The 21,703-nt window shown below is 39.8% G+C and overlaps 1 long non-coding RNA gene and 1 pseudogene across 1 annotated transcript; both read left to right on the top strand.

Annotated features, from left to right (window-relative positions):
• Positions 1 to 1,773: 1,773 nt before the first annotated feature.
• LOC122335248 lies at positions 1,774 to 4,197 on the top strand (annotated as a pseudogene).
• Position 4,198: 1 nt separating this feature from the next.
• Positions 4,199 to 5,270, top strand: LOC122335252. Its single transcript, XR_006248942.1, has 2 exons — positions 4,199 to 4,803; positions 4,886 to 5,270. It is a non-coding gene; the product is annotated as an uncharacterized LOC122335252 (long non-coding RNA).
• Positions 5,271 to 21,703: the final 16,433 nt, after the last annotated feature.

Here is a 21,703-nt window from a genome sequence, read left to right on the forward strand (position 1 = left end):
ACATTGAGCTGCATGTACTACACACAGCCATTGTTCACAGATGAATATATACATATATATATATATATATATATATATATATATATATATATATATATATATATATATATATATAGTAGACAGTATTAGAAGTGGATCAAAATGTTTCCTCAAAAGCAAGAATAAATTCTGGTTTAAGGTTTTAGAAAAAACTGATAAAAGATTTTAAGTGTGTGTGTGTGTGTGTGTGTGTGTGAGTTTATAAGAAACCTACCCTTTGAAATGTTTGAAAAACAACCAGAGAGGAGAAATATTAAAATGGAGTGGAATACAGACATCTGAAACATACTGTAAAGACAGGATAGTGACATCAAATCCTAAGTGTGTGTGAGTGTGTGTGTGTGTGTGTGTGTGTGTGTGTGTGTGTGTGTGTGTGTGTGTGTGTGTGTGTGTGTGTGTGTGTGTGTGAGTGTGTGAGTGTGTGTGAGTGTGTGTGAGTGTGTGTGTGTGTGTGTGTGTGTGTGTGTGTGTGAGTGTGTGAGTGTGTGTGCCTTCACCTTTTTTCTTCTGATATATCAAACCCTCAAGAACACCAGCAGAACAGCAGCAATGATGCCGATGTTGAGCAGAAACGTATTTCTTCTTATTAATCACCGTATCTTATATAATTAATTACTCTCTTGTCTCTTCTGTGTGACTCATTAGAGAGGCTGTTACTATGGTTACTGTGTCAATTTCTAAATCTTTCAGTTCTTTTATTGGTTATTAGTTCACAAACTGGACAATATCTAGGAGTGAGTCTCAGTTTCTTAAATTTGAAATCATATATTTTTTTATCAATTGTATTGGAATAAAAAGAACAATATAATACTTTTGAATTTAGTGAATTAAACATTCACCAAAATTCACATCTTCATTATGAGAGAGAGAAAGAGAGGAGATACTAGTGATGTTATTTCTTCGGCTGCTGCAAATAATCAGGTGTACGTATCTTCAAGTAACTTTTATCATGATAAATAATTAATAATTTAGTTGAAAATGATAACATGGGCTTAAGCAAATTACTCAAAGACACAAATGGCGAAAAGTAATTGATTGCACGCTTAACCTTCTAGTTTTTAGTCACCATTGACTGCTTGAGCTCTTCCTTCTCAAACCAATCTGTGTACCTTTTTCTAGTTTACTCACTCAAACAGTTATACGTGTGCTCCATGGACGCTCTGTGTACGTCTTTGACACATTTTTGTCCCGGTGCTACCTGCGTTTCAGTTCACAATTACCAATTGAAAAACGTTTGTGATGGCGCCACTGCAATTCTATATATCTATATCTAATTCTGCTTGATGAGCACAGAACTGAAAAAGAGCTGGGCTTATGTAGAATTATACAAACTGAATGGAAACTGGAAAGCACTTATGAAGTAGCTACAGATAAAAAAAATAAATAAAGAGAACAAGTTTGACAATCTGTTGTTACCACGCTACAAAAGAAAATAAGAGATGGTATTTCCCTGTGTCCTTAACTGCCCTCTGTTCAGAGAAACCACGTGATATCGAGGCAAAATAAAACACTGAACAGTAGGCCTGTAGACACCGTTTAGAAAGCAATTGTTGTCTTATAGCGCCGCCTAGTGGAGACTAACAGCTGCTAGAGCGACTTAAAATCGCATGTTTTAGAGAAATATATCACTTTTAGGTCGTTTGGTGTTTAATCACAGAGGTCACGAGACTGTTTGAGGATGTCTTTGATAATGATTTGTGTTATATAGATTAGTCTGAAACAGCAGCTGATGCGCATGCGCTGTAAGCGCTCGGTTAAACCGAAAGTAAAGTGAAGCGATGTTTTGGGGGAAACCCGACAGATCTTTAACAGCAGAACAGAACACCTACACTCAGAGACATCGTTTTAATAAACAGAGCAACGATGTCTGAGATTTCGACCATATACAAGCTATCTATCGTCGCTTTTGCGTTGTTTTGTTCTGGTAAGTTTTGCTAATCGACGCCACTTTCTCTTCACAACATGAAGCTGCGCGCGTTTCTCATTCTCACGTCTGTTATCTTTCAGCTTCCGGTTCTGTGTGTCCGGTTCTGGAGTGCTGGTTTGTTCAGGAGAAGCCGGGTCATGGAGGAGGTTTCTCAGCTCCGATGAGTCAAGAGAAGTCTCTCATGTTCATCACAACTGAAGCCTTCAGTGAAGACATCATATCTAAACTTCAGCCTCCTGCAGACATCAGTCCATCCAGGATTTATTATGTGACTGGTCAGTGATCATAAAGAAAACTGTGTCTATCTGTGAACTCTATAAGCTGTGTTCAGTATGTCAGGACCTTAAATCAGTGAGGATTTGCATAATTTGTGCTTTAAATAAATGCTGTGCAATGCATTCTGTAATGCTTATGGTTATTATATGATATTTTATGATACACCATTCTAAAACATGACCAAATACTGTATTTAAATGCACTCATTAGTTCAGAGCTGATCTTGAATGCTGGTCCTCCTCCAGACGCCGCTGGCTCGTTCTGCAGTGCTGCTCTGAATCCTCCCAAAGGCTCTGTGAACAAACCCAAAGTGTGAGGTTAACCTTCATGCCTCACGCCTCTATGGTCAGGTGGGCGTCGGCTCTCACTGACTCCGCCCAGAGCCCGGTCTATCTGCAAGCCGATTGGTTCTCGGTGGCAGCACAAGGCCTTGACCGACAGCTGACTCTGTCCAACATCTTGAGAGCGCCTTCAGCTTCGAAAGAGCCGCGAGGTAAAGAGCCCACATTTCTATAATAATAATAATAATAATAATAAATAGCCTATATATAAACACACACAATAATATAGTGGATATATTTGCATAACATATTATACAATAAATTATAATAATTGTTGTCGAGAGCCAGAAGGTAGAGCGTATTTCTTGTGTATTTCATAACGATTGTATTAATATATTGCATAACTGCATATAATAGGAAATACTATATATGGGCGCAATAGGTTATATAAAAATTCTAATAAATGCATATAATTTAAATATTTAAATATATATTTTTAATAAAGCACATTAATAAAATGTACTTATTTGAACTGTTGCTTCGACTAAACCCTGTCTGTGAAACCAGGTTAATATGTATTTGTATTTTTTAAATTGGTTTGTATTCCAATTAGATTTTGCGTCTATATGTCTAATGAGGCGAAAAAAAAACAAAACACTTTGCATTGCAATACAATTTCCAATGGATGTATTTTATCATTGGAGTCTCGACCCGTCTGAGTTGAGCACTGTCTTTCTTACCTCTCTCTTTTCCTCAGTGCTCCTCAGCGTCTCCAGTCAGACTCCGGCGGTCCGCTCTAGACTGGGAGAGCCGGTTCTGCTGGACTGTGGGTTCTGGGTGGATCCGTCTTCTCCGCTTCACGGTTCTGGATTCTCCATCGAGTGGCGCTACCAGTTCAGAGGTGAAGGACGGCTGGTCTCGCCACGACGGCAAGAACGACCGCCATGGAGACGTCAGGAGACCGAGCCGACCTGACGTCCCAGGCCTCTACGAGACAGGAAAGCGCATCGCTGGTTCTGGAGGAAGCTCAAGTGAGGCACTCGGGAACCTACATCTGCTCGGTGTATCTCCTCACCTGCTGGCTCAGGTGGCCGTGGAGCTGGAGATAGTGGGTGAGATGACGACGGCGTGAGTTCATGCGATGCAGCAGCAGCAGCGTGTTTCAGTCACCGAGTAACCCAAGCGTGTTTCCCCTCAGAGCCTCCGTCTCTGGCCGTCTACCCGTCTCCTCTTCCTCTGCTGGTTCCTGGTCAGGTGCTGCCGGTTCAGTGCGAGGCGTCTGGGTTTGCTCCTCACTCTCTGGAGCTGAGCTGGGAGTTCAGGGCGGCGGACGGGACGCCCCGCTCTCTGGGTCAGGGCAGCGTGACGGGGCACAGGCAGGCGTCCGACGGCACCTTCAGTCAGAGCAGTCGTCTGGAGCTGGACTCGGGGAAGCTGGGGCTCGGTCGAGGAGGAGACGTCGTCTGCGTGTCCAAACACGAGGGAGGAACACGACGAGCTGCCGCCGCGCTCAGTGTCATCGGTGGGTGACGCTCTTATCTGAAAGAGCGCCTGTCTCTCAGGGGTCTCGGTCTGACGTGGTTTATGTTCAGGGTCAGCGCTCCTTCTATCGAGGACTCGATGGCGATGGTCGCTGTAGCACTCTTCTCTTCTACGGCATGATAAAGTTTCTCCTGGACGTTCAGCGCGTCGGGTGAGTCGCTTCTTTCTCATCGCTACAGTCTTTGATTTTTTTCCCTGGTTTTAATGCATTAGAAAAGTTTGTTCTGAAGTAAGAAGTATTGTATTGCAGTGTATACGTGACCCCGGAGCACAAATCCAGTCTTAAGTCGCTGGAGTAGATTATAACCAAAAATACACTGTACGGATCAAAATGAATGAATTTTCTTTAAAGCCAAAAATCATGAGGATATTCAGTAAAGATCATGTTCTATGAATATATTCTGTAAATGTCCTAATGTAAATATAACTAAACTTAACTTTTAATTAATAATATGCATTTCTAAAACTTAATTTGGACAACTTTAAAGGCGATTTTTCTCAAATTTTAATTTTTTTACATTTATCAGAATAGTATCTCAGTCACATATTGTCCTGTCCATCAAACCATAGATCAATAGAAAGCTGATTAATTTAACACACATTTTACCTTTATGACTGTTTTGAGGTCCAGCTTCACATATGGACTAAAATTATGTTTATAATATGGTCTGCCCTGTATGGTTTTATGTATATTTTCATTTTCACACAGACTCCAGCGACGCAGATTTAAAGGATAAGGTAAACTTTTACGTTTCATTCATCTTTGGTTTTGATGTATAACTGTTTGTTTGATTATTGTATGTCTTTGTCTCTTCTCTAGAAGGAGAAGTAAATCTGGAGCTGGAAGGATTTTAAGGCTGAAGAAAGAGCAGTGATCTTATAAAGAATAGTTCAGTTTCAGTCCTTGCTTAAAAACCTCAGGCTGCTGTACATGTGCTCGGGTTGGTTTTTCTGTGCAAGTTTATTTTAATTTAAAGATTTTTAATGTCCCTTGCAGAAAACCGTGATTTTGTCATGTAAAATGTTAACTGGTTGTATTATAAATTCTTCAGGTTTTGAGCTTTGTTAAACAGAACGTGGTTGACGTAAACTAGGATGTTACCTGCCTTTGTCTCTTCACCTCTAAAGATGGAGAAAGGAGTCAGGAAGCAGATTATTCATCTCTTACTTTGTGTTATAAACAGATGAAATACAGAGGATATGTCTCCCATTCAATCTCACCGTTTCATTACTTCAGTTTCTCAAACATGGTCTTTATGTCGCTGCATTCTTTGTAATATTTCAATTGAAAGTCAAGCGTGGTGTTTGTATTTGAGTGGCTTTATTGCGGTCCAGACATCAAAGCAATGATCAGAAGAAACGGGAGGCACTTGAGCTAAATCTAAAGTGTTGAATACTTACCATACTTCAGTTGTTTCTTTTTAATAAATGTACAGATGTTCCTGAAGTTGTGTCTTCACGTCAGCGTCACGAGGTGCGGGGCGTAGATTAATACGAGGAAATTAACTCAAACAGTCGTAGTATCAGGCTGCAACAAACTGAAAAAGTCAAGGGTGTCTGAATACTTTCTGAGTGCACTGTGCTTCTTTGCAAATATTAAGGATGATTTAATAAAATAAAATGAAGGGGATGAGTTTATTTGTTCCTGAAATACAAAGCACTAAAGTTGAACGTGTTCTTCTGCGTGGACTGATCGTCTCATTTTGCATTTAATGCATATTATTCACTGAACTACTGAGATGTTTTAGGGACTAACACTTAATACATTTTGAGCGACATTATATTAGCAAATGAAAACTAGTGTAAAAAACGACATAATCGTTTGTATGAATGGACCAAAGCAATCACAGCTTTTTGAAACTGCTGTTATGATGTTCATAAATGAGTATAATATACGGGGGCAAGAATAGTTTTGAGACGTTTATTTCTGATATGAGAAATGCAAGAAAGCCGTTGATAAAGAGCAGTTTTGGCAATTTCTAAACACTTTTATTCCACACTTTCCATATGTTTGAAAACTCTGTCCAAGGTTATTTAATTCATATAGCACAAGTAGTTCTCTTTAAAACTACTTTCAGGCTTTGATTTACTGCCGTCTGAATGCTGAGTAGTTTTGCTCTTCCAGGAGACGCTGGACGGAGGTAAAACATACACAGATCTGTCCTCATCATGGACAACTATCTGTGCTGCCGCTTTGTTTCTAGATTTTCTTTTTAAAAGACTCGCCGATATTAAAGTTGCATATGTGTCTTATATGTAGCCCAGTTCAAAAGGGCTCCTTTTCTTTAATGAGATCAGGAGCAAGAATACAGTGTTGATGGTAAACATTGATTTAAACAAGCTGTGACGCTCAGTGTGTCATTCAGTAAGAACAGATTCACAAAGTGTGTGTTTATGATGCAAAAGCCATTACATTCAGGCAGTGCAAAGAATCATAATAGAAGATGCTGTTAGTATCTCTGTCTGTGTCTCATCTTCGTCCTCTTGGTCTCCTCGTCTCACTCATAATACAGCACAGGATTCATGTGCATGCAGTGTCTGTATAATATGAAAAAATGCATCCTTCATCGTTCCCTTCATGTAACAGTCATTAATAAGAGCACATTGTCTTATATTTACCGAACACCATCTCTAACACAGAATCTCCAGAATGCTTTATTACCCGACTCCATGTGCACTACTTCACCAGACAGCTCTCTTGGGTCTCTTCCTCTTGCTTGTCCGTGTCTCTGTCATGAAGTTCCTCTTCTGTGATTTCATGACAGGTAGAGAAAGGCTCTCGCGCAAGCTTTCTGACAGAATTGGTTTAAAAAATATTTATAATGAAGCACAGAAAGAGAGGATACTATGTGTAAAGGAATAATGGATTACAGATGAAAGATAGGAAGAGAAAACTTTATGTTATAACAACGTTTATGATGCAACTTTGTGATGTTATTTTTACATGACTGATGTTCTCATAATTTTGGTAGAAAAAATGTTGGTTTTAGTACTTTATTTGGGCTTGAATTTTCTTATAATTTGATAAAAAAACGTTCATAATGTAACGTCAGTCACACATAGGTGGAGGTAATACTACTGTGTTCATTTTTATTTGTTTTGTTTTGTTCTATATGCAAAATTTGTATGATTGGAGACAATGATAGGCTTGTCGTGACGTGGGGTTTAAAAAACGGTAGGCCTGAGTTAGCTTTTAGTGTTTTATCAATGTTTAATTTCAATGTGCTTTCAGACATCACTGTGAAGTTATTTCTGGATTCTGACAGAAATGTATTCATCTGTGACCCAAACCTCTTTAACTCACACTTTCTGATTTCTCTGCAATCATTACTATTAGAAATAAAGTCATGTTCAGTCTTAACCTGTTAACCCCATTCATTTTAAAGTCCCATTCTGTTTTTAAAAACTTTACAAATATAAATGCCTTTCATGTCTTTGATTTGATTGTAAATTTCACCATCTTTCATTTTGAAATCAGTTTATTTTAATTACTTTTAGTTGCAAGTTGTTGTTTTTTTATTTATTCTATTTGTCTGTACTCTCTCTCTCTCTGTCTCTCTCTCTCTCTCTCTCTCTCTCTCTCTCTCTCTCTCTCTCTCTCTCTCTCTCTCTCTCTCTCTCTCTCTCTCTCTCTCTCTCTCTCTCTCTCTCTCTCTCTCTCTCTCTCTCTGTCTCTCTCTCTCTCTGTCTCTCTCTCTCTCTCTCTCTCTCTCTCTGTCTCTCTCTCTCTCTCTCTCTCTCTCTCTCTCTCTCTCTCTGTCTCTCTCTCTCTCTCTCTCTCTCTCTCTCTCTCTCTCTCTCTCTCTCTCTCTGTCTCTCTGTCTGTCTCTGTCTCTCTCTCTCTCTCTCTGTCTCTCTCTCTGTCTCTCTCTCTCTCTCTCTCTCTCTCTCTCTGTCTCTCTCTCTCTGTCTCTCTCTGTCTCTCTCTCTCTCTCTCTCTCTCTCTGTCTCTCTCTCTCTCTCTGTCTCTCTCTCTCTCTCTCTGTCTCTCTCTCTCTCTCTCTCTCTCTCTCTGTCTCTCTCTCTCTCTCTCTCTCTCTCTCTCTCTCTCTCTCTCTCTCTCTCTCTCTCTCTCTCTGTCTCTCTCTCTCTCTCTCTCTCTCTCTCTCTCTCTCTCTCTCTCTCTCTGTCTCTCTCTCTCTCTCTCTGTCTCTCTCTCTCTCTGTCTCTCTCTCTCTCTCTGTCTCTCTCTCTCTCTCTCTCTCTCTCTCTCTCTCTCTCTCTCTCTCTCTCTCTCTCTCTCTCTCTCTCTCTCTCTCTCTCTCTCTCTCTCTCTCTCTCTCTCTCTCTCTCTCTCTCTCTCTCTCTCTCTGTCTCTCTCTCTCTCTCTCTCTCTCTCTCTCTCTCTCTCTCTCTCTCTCTCTCTCTCTCTCTCTCTCTCTCTCTCTCTCTCTCTCTCTCTCTCTCTCTCTCTCTCTCTCTCTCTCTCTCTCTCTCTCTCTCTCTCTCTCTCTCTCTCTCTCTCTCTCTCTCTCTCTCTCTCTCTCTCTCTCTCTCTCTCTCTCTCTCTCTCTCTCTCTCTCTCTCTCTCTCTCTCTCTCTCTCTCTCTCTCTCTCTCTCTCTCTCTCTCTCTCTCTCTCTCTCTCTCTCTCTCTCTCTCTCTCTCTCTCTCTCTCTCTCTCTCTCTCTCTCTCTCTCTCTCTCTCTCTCTCTCTCTCTCTCTCTCTCTCTCTCTCTCTCTCTCTCTCTCTCTCTCTCTCTCTCTCTCTCTCTCTCTCTCTCTCTCTCTCTCTCTCTCTCTCTCTCTCTCTCTCTCTCTCTCTCTCTCTCTCTCTCTCTCTCTCTCTCTCTCTCTCTCTCTCTCTCTCTCTCTCTCTCTCTCTCTCTCACTTCCGGTGTACGAGTGTGAGCGGAGTGCTGTGAGTGCGAGTGGAATAGGTGTGGAGTGTTGTGAGTGAAACTCTTTTCTTTTTTCCTTTCTGTCTATCTCTGTCTGTATAGTTAGCGGTAGTCTTTGCTGGTTTTCGGGCCGCGTGCTCTTCACTCTGAGGAGGCATGTCGGCCCCGCGGGTGGAAGTTTTAAACTCACTCACGCGACGCCACGCTGTGAAGGTGGCGTCAGCGGTGAGTGTGGAGGAGGCTTGCCTGGCAGTGGGTGAGGTAGTGGGGCACGGGAGTGTGCTCTCAGCCTCTCGAATGAACAGCGCTATCGTTATTTTTTAGACAGCATAGACAAAGCTAACGAGGTTGTTGAGCATGGTATAATCGTTAAAGGAGAACTCATCCCCGTTCTTCCCCTCTCTCTACCTGCTAAGAAAGTCACCATATCTAATGTGCCACCTTTTGTGAGTGATCTTATTTTAACCCAAGCTTTATCCCGGTACGGGAAGCTGGTTTCACCCATTAAAAAGATCCCGATCAACTGTAGTTCTCCTCTGTTGAAACATATTGTTTCTTTTAGGCGGTTCGCATACATGATCATTAATGATGATGCTGATCTGGATGTGTCTTTAAATTTTCGGAATTGGTGATTTTGATTATGTTGTTTTTGTGACCACCGCTAAGATGAAGTGTTTTAGCTGCGGGACTTTTGGTCATCTAATGCGAAATTGTCCAGAAATAATTGCAGAAAAGGAAAGGAATGTAGGAGGGCGCTCCGGGAGTGGTGATCTTGCGGGGGTTAGCGGTGAGGCTGAGGGAGCCCCCCCGGGAGAGGGCTCGGTGGCACCGGCAGCGGCAGCGTCTCCTCCGGCCTCTTCCAGTGAGACGGTGGAGGGAGCGGTCGCGCCGACACACGCCGAGATACGTTCGGATGAGGGTCGTAAGGACGCAGATAATGTGACATGGGGCAAAACTGGAGATGGACAAGCTGACAGGGTTTCAGAGAATAGTGCAGAGCATTTTCAGAAAATGTGTGAAATAGCTAAGTGCTGTGGAATGGAAGAAGAACAAGCCATTTTTAAAATGCCCCAAAAAGAAAGAAAAGTAACGAAGTACCAGATGCTAAAGTAAGCAAAAATAGAAATGCATGACGATGAGGATCTGGAGACTGAGAGCGATGCAGAGTCTTCTGACTCCAGTGTGACACTTTCTCAGAATGAGGTTATTGGACGGAGCTATGAGCTTGAAGATATCAAATTATTTCTCAGATCAACCAAAAACAAGAGAGAGGTGTGCGAGTGCAGGAATATTTTCCTGACTTAAAACAGTTTGTTGATAAAGCAAGAAGTCTAATGGTAGAAGGTTCATTCACAAATAAAGAAGTGTATCGTTTAAAGAAAATTGTGAGGAGTCTTAACATTGCTTTAGACAATGACACGGGTTAATCTTAGGAGCAGGACTGGTCTTTGCTCTTTTTCTTTTTTTATTTATGAGTGTAGTACATTTAGCCACTTTTAATATCAATGGCGCAAGGAATGTTAGAAAAGAGCATTAATATATGAAACAATAAAACAGAAAACATTGATGTCACTTTTTACAAGAAACTCACAGTGACCTGAACAATGCTGTTGATTGGATGAGGGAATTTGATGGCACTTCTGTGTTAAGTCACAACACTTCAGTTAGTGGAGGAGTGGCTATTTTATTCGCAAAGAATTTTAGTCCTGTATCATATGTGATTGATGAAATTGTTAAAGGTAGGCTTTTAAAAGTCAGAGCTGTTTTCGAGAATTATGTTTTTGTTTTTATTTGTGTGTATGTTCCAACTGTACCGGTTGAAAGGTTAGTTTTTTTAGATTTACTATCTTCCACCCTACAAAATTGTTGTTCTGAAGAATTTCTGTTCTTAGGTGGTGATTTTAATTGCACAGAGCTAAATTTAGACAGGAATCATGTTGAACCTCACTTAGCTTCACGCAATCGTCTTATCCATTTTATAAAAAAATATGAATTATGTGATATTTGGAGATCTTTAAATGGCAAGGAGAGACAGTATACTTGGGTTCATACACGGGATAATATTATCTCTTCGGCAAGATTGGATAGGTTTTACAGTTTTAATCATCATCTTAACATTTTTAATAAGTGTTACATCACACCGGTTGGTTTTTCGGACCACAGCATGGTGCATTGTAATTTTTTTTTGTGTTCAGTAAAACATAAGAGTGCATATTGGCACTTTAACACTAAACTGTTAAATGACAATTTTTTTAAAGAATCTTTTAGTTTTTTCTGGGAAAGCTTCAGAGCAACAAAAGGCTCTTTTCATTCAGTACAACAGTGGTGGGACTTCGGTAAAATTCAAATTAAGCAGTTTTCGCAACAGTACACTCACAACGTTACTAAAGAGCTACTTCTGTCCTTAGAATCGTTAGAAAAAGAAATTATTGAGTGTCATAATCTAGCCCAGTCTAGTGGTGAAGCTAGGCATTTAGAAGCCTGCTCTAAGAAGAAAGCACAACTAACAGATCTACTGGGGAGTAGAGCACAGGGGGCTTTAGTCCGTTCACGTTTCCAAAGTATCGATCAGATGGATGTACCTTCTAAATACTTTTTCAGCATGGAAAAAGAATGGGCAGAAACGTTTTATTTATGCACTTCGCTCTGAGGATGGAGTGTTGTTGTCTGATCCTGCCGATATCCGTATGAGAGCAGTTATGTTTTATCAGAACCTGTACAGAAGTGAGATTAATTCAGGGCATGGCGCGGAAAGTGTCTTTTTTGATAATTTGCCGAAAGTCTCAGAAGAGGCTAACTTTGACCTCTCAGGAGTGTTGACCCTGGAAGAGCTCTTCAAGGCCTTGCAAAGCATGGAGTCTGGGAGGGCACCAGGAGTGGATGGCCTCCCGGTCGACTTTTATAAAGCTTTCTGGTCAGAGCTGGGAGATGATCTGCTTGAGGTACTCAGCGATAGCTTGACAGAGGGCAGGTTGCCTTTGAGTTGTCGGAGAGCGGTTATCACTCTGATTCCAAAAAAAGGGGACCTCACTGATGTCAAAAACTGGCGCCCTGTCTCACTTCTTTGCAGCGATTACAAACTGCTTTCCAAAGTTTTGGCTACTAGACTGGCTGGAGTGTTGGAGCAGGTCATCCATCCGGACCAAACATATTGTGTACCCGGTAGATCTATAGTTGATAATATTTCCTTAATTCGAGACATTTTTCATATTTCTAAATTTTTAAATCTGAGTTGTGGTTTGTTATCCTTAGATCAAGAGAAGGCTTTTGATCGAGTTGAGCACTCTTATCTCTGGAATACTTTGGCAGCTTTTGGTTTCTGCAAAGAGTTTGTGGACATGATTAAAGTGCTCTATTGTGACGTTGAGAGTGCACTGAAAATTAATGGTGGTTTATGCGCTCCATTTCGGGTTCTGAGGGGTGTTAGACAAGGTTGTTCCCTCTCTGGAATGTTGTACTCTTTGGCCATAGAGCCTCTACTTCAACAAATAAGAAACAAGTTATGTGGCTTGTATTTTCCCAGTTTTAATAATAATGTTTGTTTGTCAGCATACGCTGATGACATTGTAGTGTTCATAAGCAAAGGAAGCGATGCACAGTCTTTGCTTAACTTATTTGAAGATTTTAGAACACTGTCTTCTGCTCAAGTTAACTGGCAAAAAAGTGATGCGGTTTTACTGGGTCAGTGGTCTGATGGGCCACCTCGTCTTCCTGATGGGTTGTGTTGGAGAAGGGGAGGTATAAAATATTTGGGAGTTTACTTGGGGATGATGAGTTTTACAGAAAAATTGGGAAGGGGTGCAGGAAAAGGTCAAAGGCCGATTAGATAAATGGAATTGGTTGTTGCCAAATATGTCCTATAGAGGAGGACTCTCATCATTAACAATCTTGTTGCTTCTTCGCTTTGGCATAGGCTGGCCTGTGTAGATCCCTCTCCACAGTTTTTAGCTAAAATTCAAGCCTTTCTTGTTAATTTTTTTTGGGACAAACTACATTGGATCCCACAGAGTATTTTATATCTCCCCAAAATGAAGGTGGGCAAGGTGTTATTCACCTGCAAAGTAGAATGGCTGCTTTCCGTTTACGGTTTCTACAAAGCTTTTTAGATGGCTCAACGGACTGCAGCTGGCGCACAGTTAGTTGCGTTATTTTACGAACACTTGGAGGCCTTGGGCTCGATAAAGCACTTTTTTTAATGGATCCTGCTAAACTGGATGTATCAGAACTGCCTGTTTTTATCGTAACCTCTTCAAAGTATGGAGTTTTTTCATATTTATAAGACTGAGAACTTCTCCTCACTCTACTGGTTGTTGCAGGAGCCTTTGATACATGGAGCCCGTCTGGACGTTGCTTCACGATGCAGTCTACTCGGTTTCAGCACTTCCCTTCTGAAAGCCAAGGTTTTTACTTTGGGACATTTATTAACACTAACTGGATCTTTTTTTGGACAGGTGGAGACAGCTTCCAAGTTTTTGGGCATCAGATCTGTTCGCCTTTTACCCAATTTTTGACTAAATTAAGAACATGTTTTACTGCTGAAGAAGAACACATGTTAAAGGATTTTTTGCAGGGGTTAATGCCCTGATCCTGGGATTCTTTCTCTGTTTGTTTGTACAACCCATGCTTGATGAGAGTACAAAGAGTTTTTTATTTTCACGTGATTCCCTATTATTAGATTTCTTGTCAAGCGAAAGCAAAAATTTGTACAAAGCTTGTGTGCTGGTTTTTAACAAGAAAGTTATTGGTAGCAGAATTGACACACCATGGCGTTCTGTTTTAAAGTTGAGCAGTGATGTAAAACCCGAATGGAGATCTTTGTATAAACCACCATTGTCAAAGAGAGTAGGTGACATACAATGGAGGGTTTTGCATGGTGCCATTGCCGTTAATTCTTTTATTTCAGTGATGAACCCAGGAGTGGGTCCTGAATGCCCTTTCTGTCTCCAAAGAGAAACTGTTTTTCATGCTTTCATGGACTGTTTTAGGCTAAAACCCCTGTTTGTGAAGCTAAATGAGCTCTTTTGTAGGTTTAACGAAACCTTCTTAAGTGAAAATTTTATTTTGGGTTTTAAATATTCCAGGAAGAAACGTGCTATCTGTCACTTGTTAAATTTTATTTTAGGACAAGCAAAGTTGGCTGTTTACATTAGCCGGAAAAACAGAATTGAACAAAGCTCTAGTGATGACGTTTCGTGTGTTTCCTGGCTTTTGTTAAGTCCAGGGTATTGGTTGATTTTCACTTTTATAAAGCTATGTACGATCTGGTGACTTTTGAACAAATCTGGTGCATTCATGGGGCTTTGTGCACTTTGTCTGAAGATGCTCTAGTGTTTTGTTTGTAGGTTTGTTGTGTACTGTTTTTTGTCTTGGTAATTGTTATTGTGGTTTGTAATAAAATCTTTTTTCTCAAAATCTCTCTCTCTCTCTCTCTCTCTCTCTCTCTCTCTCTCTCTCTCTCTCTCTCTCTCTCTCTCTCTCTCTCTCTCTCTCTCTCTCTCTCTCTCTGTCTCTCTCTCTCTCTCTCTCTCTCTCTCTCTGGGAGCAGAGCGTCTTTGAGCTGAGAGCGCGTGTTTGTGGTCGTTTATATTCGTTATTTAATTTTTCTATATTTCTAATTTATTTTCTTCTCATATATTTGTTGGGTGTTTGGGTGTTTTCGGGTCGTGTGCTCGGTTGGAGCATGACGCTCCCGGGTGTACCGCCTTCAGTTCCTCACGCGGCGCGTCACGCTGTGAAAGTGGCGTCCGCGGGGAGTGTTGAAGATGTTTGTTTGTCTATTGTGGTGAGGTTGTTGGTTACGATAATATTGTTTCAGCTTCTAAGATGAATAACGCAACCGTTGTGTTTTTGAAAACTGTTGACAAAGCAAATGAAGTTGTGGAAAACGGAATCATTGTTGATGGTTTGTTTACTTCAGTTCTTCCTTTATCAATGCCATCTAAAAAGTGACGCTTTCTAATGTTCCTCCATTCATTAGAGATGAAATATTAATTCAATCGCTCTCTCGTTACGGTAAAATAGTGTCACAGATAAAGAAAATTTCGATGGGTTCCGTGATTCCGTTTTAAAACATGTTGTGTCTTTCAGACGTTTTGTTTATATGATTCTTAATGATGATGATGATTTAGATCTCGCTCTTAAGTTTCGTGTCGATGATTTTGATTACACTGTTTTTGCTAATGACCGGTAAATTTAAATGTTTCCGTTGTGGTGGTGTTGGCCATTTCGTCCGCGACTGTCCCGAAAAGAGGAGTTCGGATGAGAGTAACGCGCCTGGCGCGGACCGGCCTGTGGAGGACCGGCCTGTGGAGGACAGGCCTGCGCAGGACCGGGACGTGCCGTGTTCGATCGCGGGCGATCGTCCTCCGGAGGTGCGGGGTGAACCGGAGACAGTCGCGGAGGATTCGGCGAACTCATCGAGGCTCGTTTCGAGCGCTGTGGAGCAGCCCGCGTTATCTGTTACAGATCAAAATACGGAGACTATCGGTACCGAAAAGCAAGAGGGAGAAAATGTAAGTGACAATGTTTCAATAATGTCGAATGTTTGTGAGGACGATGGCATTGATATGGAGGTTGAACAAACACTGTTTAAAGTCCCGGTTAAAAGAAGGAAGAATGATGACACTGGAGAAAGTAAAAACTCAAAGAAAGCTGCTGTTGATATTCATGAAGATACAGACAGTGACGATGAATCTGATTCATCTTCGGTTTCTTTATCACAGTTTGACTGTGATACTCGTTGTTATGAAGCAGATGATATTAAATATTTTCTTAAATCAACTAAAAATAGAAGAGGAGTGAAAGTGAATGAATATTTCCCAGATCTAAAACAGTTTGTGGAGAAGTCAAAATGTTTAATTTCTGAAGGCTGCTTTACTAATAAGGAAGTTTATAGATTAAAGAAACTGGTGAACAAGATAAATGTTGAGTTATGTAAAGAAAGTGAAGAGAAGAGCTGAACCATTATCGGTTTCATGGGTTGGTTTTTCTTTTTTAATCTTTTATTTCTGATGGGTGAAGTCTCTGTAGCATCATTGAATGTTAATGGTGCACGAGACATCAGAAAAAGAGCTGCATTATATGAAGTTCTCACCCAGAAAAGAATTGATGTTGTTTTACTACAAGAAACACACAGTGATGAAAATAATGCTGTTGACTGGGCTAAAGAATGGGATGGTTTTACTGTTTTAAGTCACAACACCTCCCTCAGTGGAGGTGTCGCAGTTTTATTTTCAAAGAACTTTGCTCCTATTTCTTATGATGTTGATGAAGTGATAAAAGGAAGACTTTTAAAGGTTCGAGCTCTATTTGAAACCTCTGTTTTAGTTTTTATTTGTGTTTATGCTCCAACCTCAGGAATTCAAAGAATGTTGTTTTTAGACACACTTAATTCAACACTGCAACAATGTAATAATGAGGAGTTTTTATTTTTGGGTGGGGATTTTAATTGTACTGAACAAAGTTGTGACAGGAATCACCTGGAACCCCATGAGCCCTCTCGAAAGAGACTTATTGAAGTCATTAAAACACATGAGCTGTGTGATGTATGGAGACAGCTCAATGGTACTCATAGACAGTACACGTGGGCTCATAGTCGGGACAGCTTTTTATCTTTGGCTAGGTTGGACAGGTTTTATGCTTTTAAACATCAGTTTGGGATTTTTAATAAGTGTTTTATTTTCCTGTTTGTTTTTCTGATCACAGTATGGTTTGCTGTTCTTTTGTTTTAAATTCTATTAAACCAAAGAGTGCTTACTGGCATTTTAACACCTCCCTTTTAAATGATAAAGGTTTTAAAGATACCTTTAAGTGTTTCTGGGACTATTTTAGGGCATCCAAAGATTCTTTCTGTTAGATTACGACAGTGGTGGGATTTTGGAAAAGTGCAAATTAAGCAACTTTGTCAGCAGTACACTAAAAACACTACTGTACAGACTCTAAGAACCATGCAAACTCTAGAGACATCAATAATAAAACTACAGGAATTGGCCGGTTTATCTGGAGGAGAAAATGTTTTAAACAACCTTTCACTTAAAAGGAAACAATTAAGTGATCTTTTAGGGGTTAAAGTACAGGAGCTTTGATCCGGTCTCGTTTCTTGAATATAGATCAAATGGATGCCCCAACAAAATTTTTTTTTAGTCTGGAGAAAAAGAATGGACAGAAAAAGTGTATCCATGCATTGCGAGATGAGTCTGGAGGCCTTTTATCAAACCCCATAGACATTAGAGGAAGGGCCGTCCAGTTTTATAGAAACTTGTATAGCAGTGAGAGTGGAGCAGGTTTGGACACTAGTGACACTTTCCTACAAGACTTGCCTCAGGTTTGGAAGAAGCCAATGCTAAATCTCAGCAGAGCTTTGAGCCTGGGTGAGTTATATGAGGCACTTAATGGAATGGAGTCAGGTAAAGCTCCTGGTATTGATGGAATACCTGTAGAGTTTTACAAGTCTTTCTGGACTGAGTTGGGGGGAGATCTGCTCTCGGTGCTCAACGAAAGCTTAGATGAAGGGCGTTTGCCATTGAGTTGCCGTAGAGCTGTTTTAACTCTCCTCCCCAAAAAGGGAGACTTAACAGAAATTAAGAATTGGCGTCCAGTGTCCCTTCTATGCTCCGACTATAAATTGCTCTCCAAGGTTTTAGCAATAAGATTGGCAAAAGTAGTTAGTCAAGTTATCCACCCGGATCAAAGCTACTGCATACCCGACAGGTCAATCTTTGATAATGTCTCTCTGGTACGAGATATTTTAGATGTCTCTAGACTGTTAAGTCTAGATTGTGCACTGGTTTCCTTGATCAAGAAAAAGCTTTTGATAGAGTCGAGCATAAATATCTTTGGTCATGTCTGGCAGCTTTTGGTTTTTGCCAAAAATTTGTAAAGCTGGTTTCAGTTCTGTACAGTGAAGTGGAGAGTGTTCTGAAAGTGAATGGTGGCTTATGCAAACCTTTTTAAAGTCAGCCGAGGGTAAGACAAGGATGCTCCTTTCAGGGATGCTTTACTCTCTGGCTATAGAACCATTACTGCAACAGATAAGGTTGAAATTAGATGGGTTACATATCCCAATAGTTAACTGTAATGTTCAATTGTCTGCTTATGCTGATGATGTTGTTGTTTTTATCAGTAATCAAAAGACATTGAGAATTTGTTGCAAATTCTTACTGATTTTAATGTTTTATCTTCTGCAAAAGTCAACTGGAATAAAAGTGAAGCGTTGATGTGTGGTAATGGGACTGAGAAATTAAGACTTCCAGATGGAATTCCGCGATTAAGAGGAGGTTTTAAATACCTGGGAGTTTTCCTGGGAGATGATTTTACCACACAGAAAAACTGGGATGGCCTTGTTGATAAAGTGAGAGGTCGTCTTGCTAAGTGGAGGTGGCTGGCTCCGGATCTGTCTTACAAGGGTCGAGTTTTAATCATCAACAACTTAATTGCTTCATCCTTGTGGCACAAACTGGCCTGCATAGATCCTCCTTCAAAGCTGCTTGCGGAGTTACAGGCCATCCTGGTGGATTTTTTTTGGGACAAACTACACTGGGTTTCCCAAAGCATTTTGTTTTTACCAAAAGAGGAAGGTGGACAAGGACTTGTTAATCTGCAGAGTAGGACTGCAGCTTTTGTCTGCAGTTTATTCAGAGGCTGCTAGCAGAGTCCCCTGATTCTTATTGGAAGAAAGTTGCTTGTTTTATTCTACAAACTTTGGGGGGTCTACAGATGGACAGATCTCTCTTCCTTCTGAACTCTCTCAAGTTAGACATGTCTGCTTTACCAGTATTTTATCGTAATCTTTTTAAAGTTTGGAACCTTTTTAATTTTCAGAGGACACAATGTTTTAATTCTCTTTATTGGCTTTTAAAGGAGCCAGTTGTGTTTGGAGGCCGTCTGGACATTTCAGCCACTGACTGTTTTTTTTCCAGTCTTAAGTAAAAATCTCTGCACTGCAAAGATCACCACCCTGGGCCAATTGCTGGATGTAACAGGACCTACTTTTTCAAATACAGAGGAGGTTTCCTCTGTTTTAAAGATAACCTCCACCCGGTTTGTTACTCAGCTCTTGATGAAATGGCAGTCAATGCTTACGGAGGAAGAGAGACAATTATTGTTGGACTATTTTGCAGGGGTGAAAACTCCTGATAGTAAAGACTGTTTTCCAACTTTGATGATGTCTCCTAAGCTTGGTGATTGTAACAGTGTGTTTTTAAAAACTGTTTTTAAAACTCTGCCTTTTAATTTCTTTTTAGTCACTGGAAAACTATTTTATAAAATGTGTGTGCTGGTTTTTAACAAGAAGGTTTTAGGGACAAAGTTGATACACCATGGCGTTCATATTTTAATCTAAATGAAGACATTAAGCCAGAATGGAGGGTCTTGTATAAGCCACCAATAGCTAAGAGAGTAGGGATATACAGTGGAGAGTTCTTCATGGAGCTATTGCTGTCAATGCTTTTGTTTCTGTTTTAAACCCTGACATCAGTGCCGATTGTCCTTTTGTTTTAAAAGAGAAACTGTATTTCATGCTTTTATGGAATGTTCTAGATTAGGTTCTCTCTTTAATATTTTAAGAAGTCTTTTTAATTGTTTTAATGTTTTATTTTCTGTTGAAACTTTTATTTTGGGGGTTAAGTACAAGAAGAGTAAAAGTCTTGATTGCCAGTTGCTGAATTTTATTGTGGGTCAAGCCAAACTTGCTGTGTATACAAGTAGAAAAACAGGATTGAACAAAAGCCCGGTCAAGATGTCACTGTGTTATTTACAGCTTTACTTAAATCCAGAGTTTTAATTGATTTTAATTTCTATAAATCTATGAATGACCTTCCCATGTTTGAACAAAAATGGTGCAACTATGGTGCTTTGTGTTTCATCTTAGAAGGAGATTTGTTTTTCACACAGTTGTTGTAATTTTTCAATGGTTATGTCTGTGTCTATATGGGTTATTTTTATATATATATAATTTGTTTTTTCATTTTGTTTTTTTATAATATGATATACGTAAAAGGAGATGAACATGTTTTGTTACATGTAATAAATGAGTTTTTAAAATTAAAAATCTCTCTCTCTCTCTCTCTCTCTCTCTCTCTCTCTGTCTCTCTCTCTCTCTCTCTCTCTCTCTCTCTCTCTCTCTCTCTCTCTCTCTCTCTCTCTCTCTCTCTCTCTCTCTCTCTCTCTCTCTCTCTCTCTCTCTCTCTCTCTCTCTCTCTCTCTCTCTCTCTCTCTCTCTCTCTCTCTCTGTCTCTCTCCTCTCTCTCTCTCTCTCTCTCTCTCTGTCTCTCTCTCTCTCTCTCTCTCTCTCTCTCTCTCTCTCTCTCTCTCTCTCTCTCTCTCTCTCTCTCTCTCTCTCTCTCTCTCTCTCTCTCTCTCTCTCTCTCTCTCTCTCTCTCTCTCTCTCTCTCTCTCTCTCTCTCTCTCTCTCTCTCTCTCTCTCTCTCTCTCTCTCTCTCTCTCTCTCTCTCTCTCTCTCTCTCTCTCTCTCTCTCTCTCTCTCTCTCTCTCTCTCTCTCTCTCTCTCTCTCTCTCTCTCTCTCTCTCTCTCTCTCTCTCTCTCTCTCTCTGTCTCTCTCTCTCTCTCTCTCTCTCATTTCAAAATAATTTGTCACTTATCAAATTTCTCAGTTTAAACACATGTTCTAGTGTGAATAAACTATTGGAGGCCAGCGCATGCTTCTTTCTTCAGAGGACAGGAGAAGAGCTGTTAGTGTTGGTGCTCAGATGAGTAGCAGAGCAGGTTCAGCGAGTCGCTCGTCATCAGTCTCTAGGCAGAAAAACTGGACTCAGGTTAAACATAAAACTGAGCTCTTAAACATAAACACACTATAGTTTACTTTAAGGGGATATAAGGGGTTTAAGCCTTGGACATGAATCCCATAACTCCAACTAAACTGTGCTTTGAGTGTGAAAAAAGTTTCAGTGTGTTTCCAGAAAGGTATTAATTATAATAAATATAAAGGTATCAAGACCCTGCTCTTTTGAGATTTATTACACATACAGATAGGCTATATTAATTACTTTCAGTTATTTTAATCTGATATGAGAAACTGTCACACATCATACAAATATATCATTTGCATTCTTGTGTTACTGAAGGGAAATACAGGATATTATAAATTTTACAATTTCTAGCTTAATTCATAAAATAAAATAAAAAAATAAAAAAAATAATAAAAATAACACATTTTATTAATATAAATAACCAAACTAAGAACAGAAAAAACATGATTTATTAGATGTATAAATGTATAGAACCATAAGAAACATATGTTGTATGATTCTGGTTTAAACTGAATAATTAAAGTTTTGGTTTATTAACCTTTTTGCAGAAAAATGATTTTTGAGGGGACCCACAGCAAGAACCTGCACCATATTCATTTTTGTTGAGATTATGAATTGGTCAATAATATTCTAGACTTATCTAAATTAAAGACTTAAGCCCAATAATAATCCCACACACAAGAAATAAAATATAAAACCTACATATTGTTTAATTTTATTGATGGAATAGCTCGATTTCCCAATTCTTACCAAAAGAAAGTTATTTAACGTTTTGCAGTAAATAAAGACTTTGAGCGCATTCCCAGATTTATTTAGATTTTATGCAGATGAACATAAAGAGTGATGCAACAAAAACATTTATTTTGCAGATGTCATTTACATAGAAGCGTAATATAGATCAATCCACCACTAAAGTATATAATCCTTTGTGTGTGTATGAAATAATACAATTTATTATTTACTAGATTTATTTAAAAGAAAAATACTATAGAACTACACATACATTTTGACTTACGGTTGATTTTTACATGA

This window comes from Puntigrus tetrazona, unplaced genomic scaffold (genome assembly GCF_018831695.1).
Source record: "Puntigrus tetrazona isolate hp1 unplaced genomic scaffold, ASM1883169v1 S000000746, whole genome shotgun sequence".
NCBI classification, from domain to species: Eukaryota; Metazoa; Chordata; class Actinopteri; order Cypriniformes; family Cyprinidae; genus Puntigrus; species Puntigrus tetrazona.